Source organism: Amblyomma mixtum, chromosome 10 (genome assembly GCF_055824585.1).
Source record: "Amblyomma mixtum isolate Tamu chromosome 10, ASM5582458v1, whole genome shotgun sequence".
In the NCBI taxonomy this organism is placed as follows: domain Eukaryota; kingdom Metazoa; phylum Arthropoda; class Arachnida; order Ixodida; family Ixodidae; genus Amblyomma; species Amblyomma mixtum.
The window spans coordinates 77419156-77426067 of record NC_143021.1 but is presented as its reverse complement, the minus strand read 5'-3'; the positions used below and the strand labels follow the sequence as shown (position 1 = coordinate 77426067).

The following is a 6912-nucleotide window of genomic DNA, read 5'->3' as shown; positions in this document are numbered from 1 at the left end:
TTTTCTTAGAAAGCAAGCCGCTCCTGCTTTAATTACACATAATGCTTTGGCCGGCAACAACCGTGCCTTCGTAATGGCACCTGCACAGCGTATTGCTGGTATCGACATCAGACGGACAAGTCACAACGGGTTATGATTGCTGTTCATGATTCTTTACTGCAATGCGCGACAACAACTTGGCTGATGAACTGCAGCGTTTCTCCTCTCTCTTTTAAGAGAAAAGAAAACGCGCAGAGATGGCGCGACGCTCACAGAGGTTTCCAGTGCCTTCCTATGCGGACCCTCATGAGCTTTACCCCTCTGTTTTCGTTTCTTTGCATTTGAATGCACCCAGAAAAGAAGACGTCTATAAAAACATGCCATCCCATTCACTTTTTTTTTTCCGGGGCATGCTCGATATTCATGCTTATTTTCCAGGTGAAGATGGCGAGGTATCCCTCACTTCTTCAAAGGCAGAAGCGTGGAGGGACGGCCTCGAATCAACGGTAAAGGTCCGCTCACGTTATAGCGTGGTTGACAAGGTAACGAGGAAGATGCGCTAGGTGGCACAAAAAAATCAAGTTGATCACCTTGATACTGAGTACAATCACTGCTTGACCAGCCCGCAACTGGGCTCTGGCCAGTGACGATGGCCGGCTGCACGACAGAAAAGGACACAGGCACCAGGAAACCATTTATTGCACACAACAGGTATTCTGTACGTGAGTACCTACCGCAATGCTTCTCAATGAAAAGTGGACGAAAATGAAAGCAAAAGACAAATTCGAAGCACAAGAGCAAATCTCCTGGGTAATAATTTTTGTGTGCGCTTCTAAGTAAATCAATTCAAGGCACAGTTTATAACCAGAAGATTAAACGGCACGGTGGCGTTTATCATTTCTCATTCGAGCTTGCTTCAGAGCTGGTCGCATTTTCCTGTTTTTCTTTTTTTGTCTGTGTATTTTAATAGGAGCTTTGAGAGAAGTTGCGCTCTCTTCTTGAGCACAGCGTTTTCCTTCTCCACGTGGCTCAGCCTCGCTTTGTACTCACTGGAGGCGTCGAGCGTGTTCTTCAGAGGGTTCCCTTGCTCCTCACTTTGCGAACTGTCCTGAGGTGATGTTCTCTGGTGATTCGGCTCAGGGATCAGCAGTGTGCCCCGCGGCAGTTCACCCAAATTCTGAGTGACTGGGCCTGCAGGTTCTTCACTCGGCAGCAGGCCAGTCGCCCTTTTCATGATGATCTCCTCTAGGCTAAAGGTGCTTTCAACAATGGCGTGGAGGGCTACCAGTAGCTGCGAAAATTGCGTCCTCAAACTTAGCACATAATCATATATTCCCATACGGTCTGGTGGCTGCTCCATCAACTTCTCCCCGAGGTGGTCAAGAGCGTGCAGATTGGTCGAAGCGTTAACCATCCTGCTCTCATTTTCCATCTGCCCCTGTCGGATCCTCACTGGTGGGAAGTCAGACTGTAGACTTGGCACCTCGTCCTTCAAACAGCTACTCTGGAGTCCCAAACTCTCGCTACTGCTACTGCCAGAAGACGAGGATGAGCATGAGCCAACGAATCTGCCCTTCACTGACCCGCGCGATTTCTTCTCCGGCACATAGTCGTCACTGGTCTCTCCGCGCGCATGCTTTTTATTTCTGCCACTCTGGTCCCTCGGCCCGACAGCCGCTCTTTCGGACGCGCACCCGTCTCTGCGCCAAGTGTAACTGTGGCCGTGCTGGTAGATGCGGTCGTCCTCGTTTCCAGTACTTGACCATCAGAAGCCACCGTCCCTACGCCAGGGGGAACTGCGGTCTCAATGTCACCACAGGTCTTCCTAGTTCCAGTCATTTCACCAGAGGAACCCGTGGTCTCTAGGCCAGATTGAAATGTGGTCTCAGCGGAGTCGCATGCCTTCGCTCTTTGCATTAGTTAACCAGAGGAGGCAGTATTGTCTACACCAGTAGGGATTTTGTCGTCGAGTAGCGTTTGTTGACCAGAATGCCTTATTGTCTACGCCGGTAGGCATTTTGTCGTTGAGATTATCCGGTGTGTCCATTGGCTCTTTTGATTGCCGAGAACTCATCAAGAAATGTCGAAGTCCCAACTTCTGCACAGGTTAGAAATATGAGAGGTCTTCTACCAGCAGTGGCCGACCTGTGAAAGTAGCGAAGACACCATTGTGAGACAAAGACACAGCGTTTTCCAGACAGACAATATAAACACGCTCATATCGATATGCATATCAGTGGCTTATGGCTCCTTCGACAGGGCGACGATAAGGAAGATATGTACAGTTGAGTAAATGAAATGGACTACGCAAGCGCCTTCGAGAAAGCACGGCACCACCATAGGTGGCCCAGCTGCTTAGTGCCGTGGACTGTTCTCGAGTGCGTCCTTTCGTGCTGGCACCATTCCAAAATATTTCGCATCCACTCAGCAGGCTGCTTGACCACAGTGAGCCACATGCCGCGGTGGCGCACTGGCCATGGAATTAGTCTGCGAGAACAATTAAATTAAGGTTGCCAGAGAGAATCTCAGACTACTTTCAATAGAGGCGAAATGCTGAGATATCCGTCTGCTTTGCGATGTCAGCGCACGTTAAAAAACCACAGGCAGTCCAAATAAACCACAGCCCTTTCCTACGTCCTCTCTCCCAGCCCATGTGAAGTTTTGGGACTCTCAACGTTGCACAGACGCCGTCATAGTGCGATAATCAAAAATATGCCTCGGGCAAATTCGCTGGAGCATTGCTGGAAGTGATTGCTGAGTGCGTCTTATCGCGGTCCCCCCGCCGCACTTACGACCATCGCGTCAAGGGCGCCGGCCACATTCAATCTCGTTCTGCAACATAGCAGAATGCCTTAGCCATTGCGGGGTGTCCACAGCACAGACGTGAAATTAACTGACATTCCAGGGGCGTCCTGAAAACGCGTTTAACCCTCCTACGTTCAGGGTGCGCTGCAGCACATGCGCTTACGGATGCCGTATGCCGACGGTGGGATTCAGTGACGCAGTGAGCGGGTCGAACTGTCGCCGCAGAGGGCAAATTCATTAGAAAATAATCATGTCCCACAGCGCAACCTCTTGCTAATGACTTGTTTCTCGACACTTCGGCACGGTTCCCAACACGTGGGTTTTCTTCACAGATTTTACTTGTCACACCCAAAGTAGTATATCTTCACAGCATGCAAGGGAATCAAACATGATTTTACTAGAAGTCGACCGTATCCAACAAAATGTTATTGTTTAAAAGCCTAGGATCACACGAGAATGCGTGGCGAATATCAGTGGCAGAGCATGGCCGAAGAACCTGAGTGAGGTGCGACATTTTTTCCAGAGAATTCTCAGCCTAGAAGAGGAGCCCGCGCACACATCGTCAACAAAAGATTTGGAAGGTTTTGCACTTTGCAGAAAATGAATGCGGTCCGTGCCTTTGAAAACGCGGTCGTCAGCTACCGAGAGAGCGAAGCGTGCAGGATTACTTTCGCGCAGTTGAAGCGCTCGCAGTGAGCTGGCGCAGCAACCGTGACGGCAACTGCGGCGTCATCTGGTGCCACTCACTTTGACCAGAGAGTATAGCCTGAACGGAAGAGGACGACTGCGAAAGGACGCGACCTAGAAGCGGCGTACATGCCCTAACAGAAGTCTCGACGCAAGGCGAATGGGCCCATAGACGTCGCCACGGTTTTTCTCGCACTTGCTGGTGTGGTTAACTTTATTTTCTGCAAACATTAGTGCCGACGCCAATGTTTTCTGTAAACATTAACGACTGTAAACAGTAGCGCCAGACAGAGACTAGACACACAGAGAGACAGACAGGCAACAACAAAGAGTTACTGTACAAAATAAGAGATATGTAAGAGATACAGAAATAAGTAAGAGTGACAGAAAGAGAGGCAGCAAGAAACAAGGGTAGAAAGAGTAGCAGACAGAGGCAGACAGACAAACGTCCATATCCACATTCCGCAAATGGGCATATAGAAGGCCCACGATATTGATAGGATGAATGCAACCAGCGGCTTGCGAAGTCTAGTGTCATCTTTGTGCGTGCAGTTTAGCCCGGTAAGGATGCCATTTGCTGTAGATGCAACCTCTCACGCCGCGCTTAGAACAGAGGTCAGTTATCAGTTACGAATGATTGTGCAATCCGTTGTTTCTTTTTTTTTGGTGGGGGGCTATGGGACTCGCTTTATTTTGAGGCATATATAATACCGCAATAAGTGAGAAAGCTTGTTAGCAGTGCGCCAGCGGCAACAAGACCAATTCCAGCCCGTTACCAGCGATATACTCTTCCTGACGGTCTGAAAAAAAAATCCTTCAGCTGTTGATTCTGTGGCTGTGGGCTCGATACCAGCCGTACTGGCGCTAATTAGGTGCAGGTGGAATACAAAAACGCCTGAGTGCTGTGTAATGTGAATGCACTTTGAAGACTCCCAGTCAATGCGGAGCCTTTCACTATGGCGCACCTCAGCCCATGTGTCGCTTAAGAACATGAACAGTTCAAACTTACCTGAAGGTTGCTGCTGTACGCTGCAGGTACTATATAGCTGCTAGCTTAGGTCAGTCAAATCCACACTGTATGGACAAGAAAATAAAGTATGAGAGAGCAACTTATACCACATGTTGTCAATGATGCAGCAAAACACAATCTCTGTTGAAACTACAATGCCCACAGGGTTCACTGATGAATCATGCATCAGGGCACTGACAGCATATTTGATGATCCACAGCTGCACAGGAGTAAGGAAGAGAGGTCTGGTCACAATCCAGGAACATGTGGCTCTAGGAGTGCCATATATGGTCCTGTTATCTGGCTCAGCATTGAGCCCTGTGGGCATAACATGTTTGGCAAAGTTATACCAAATCACTGCAAGAGCTCATTGCACTCAGTGATTGGGAAGTAAGTGAAAAATGTGTGACTGAAGCTGCAAATTTAACACAACAGTTAAGCTGTCCTAAACAATGCTACTGCGCAGTGCAAAGTACTGTGTAGTGGATGGTTGGAGACTTCCATTTGGCAAGCCTAATGAAAAAATTGATAAGCTGTGGAAGTATGCACAACTTTATATGACATTTTCAACCTACCTGTGCTTTCCATGGCTTGGTATTATTAATGTAGGCACCAATACACTCGGTAGCCAGGCCACATCCACACTGCAAAGGCAACAGAAAAGTAAGAAAAACTCAGTCGCGAAGCACTGAAAAACTAACACCGTCCTGGCACTATGCTTTTCGTGCGTTCTGTTTTATCGCAATTATGAACCTACGCGCAATTGCCTTAAGATTCACACCATGCAACTACACACCGTCTCAACTTTTTTTTCACAAACAGAGAAACACGTTTGCGGCAGTTAATGCATAGTGCTTGTAATTTCCACTCCGTGGCAAACAAGTTGCGCAACAGAGTACAACTGCGTTAATGCGCTTTACTCATCCCACAGCAACATCCTGAAAGTAATTTTCAAGCACAGTTACTCACCTCGCAAGTGGTAACACCATGGCCGCTTCTTTCATCCAAAGCCACAAAGCATGTCTCGGCAAGGGGTCTTTTTCACGAGAGCTTCAGAAGCAAACGAAGGTCTTTTCGAGCGCGTAGGTGACACATCACATTTGTAGCACAGCCAAGCAACCACAGAGCGAACAAACCGCACATTGCAGCAAAAGTAAAGGTCGAAAGGAGCACCACGCGACCAGAACCAACGACTGAACGAGACGAACGCGCCACAACCATCCATGGATTGGATTGGATCGACTTTTAGGCCTACCGCTCTGCCACGGCTCATGGAGGAAGGAAAACTAAAGAGAGGCACTTCGTATTCCCAATGCATTGACAAGAATGTGGCGGAAGTGACGTCAAAATTTAGGCTTAAAAAGTCGGGCCACTAGCAACGTTGTCGTTGTTGCTAAGAGAACTCGGGCCACTAGCAACGGCGTACTGCGTCGTTAGCGTCGTTGTTGCGTCGTTAGCGTTTTGTAGCAGCCTACAGTTGTCTTCTCTGGCAACTGCCATCAATGCCAGCTCAAAGAATTCCTTGGATATTTTTTTCGCGGCAAAAACGCACAAACCGGATATGTTGTTGTTGTTGTTGTTGTGACTGAGAGAAGGATGAAGAGGAAATTGCACGGGCCTGCTACTGGCTCGAGCCAAGCCACCACCGCTGCCACGTGCAGATAGAGGAGAGTTAAAAGATCAGACGAAAGAGAAAAAGGAAAGAAAAGACGCGCGTCGCAGCAACAACTGCGTCCGCCGGAGCGGACGCTGCTCAAAAAGAAGCGGCCGAAGCCGCGCTCGCCGAAGCGAGAACAGATACTCCTCACCTCAACCGGATATGCCATTCAGGGCCATTGTTATAGCCATGGAGGAAGGAAAAAAAGAGGAGAGGCCGTCACGTGACATTTTGTGAAGCCGGAAACAAGCTGGGCGCCATCTTGTCCGGGCTGACGTCACGCCGCCGCGCCAATTGCGCGCGCGTTTCAAAGCCAACGAAGGAGCGTGCTACCGCATGGGCACAGGCCTCCGCAGGTTTGCATGTATGGGGTAGAAGTTTTGACAAATGCCATTTGTTTGCAGTTGATGACTTGTTGTAGAGCAGAAGCTTTTGTGTTGTTGTATATGATGCGAAAATATTGTAAATAGCCACGTTTTTCCGTATGAGTTGTTTTTGTGAGAAAATCAATGCTTTTTATGAATGGAGTTCTTCGGATCCTGTGTGCATTCGTATCTTTATGTAGATATTACAGTGAAGAAAACTAACCCTTCGCCTTCATTAAAGAAGAAAAATCTCTATGGTATTGTTTAAGCGCAGGGTATTTTTCTTTTACCGGCGGCGTATAAAACTCCCCGAAAAATATTTCTGCGTACGCCACTGGTAGTGGCTGTATTGTGAAAATAACAAAAATTTACTCATCTGCTTTGGCTCACGTGTCTACCTTGAGTTTAGA

At 48.3% G+C, this 6912-nt stretch overlaps 1 long non-coding RNA gene across 1 annotated transcript; it reads right to left on the bottom strand.

The window, feature by feature from the left end:
* Nucleotides 1–660: 660 nt before the first annotated feature.
* Nucleotides 661–5686, bottom strand: LOC149326197 (uncharacterized). Its single transcript, XR_016285984.1, has 4 exons — nt 5450–5686; nt 5056–5124; nt 4481–4545; nt 661–2124 (listed from the first exon to the last, which is right to left on the bottom strand). It is a non-coding gene; the product is annotated as an uncharacterized LOC149326197 (long non-coding RNA).
* Nucleotides 5687–6912: the final 1226 nt, after the last annotated feature.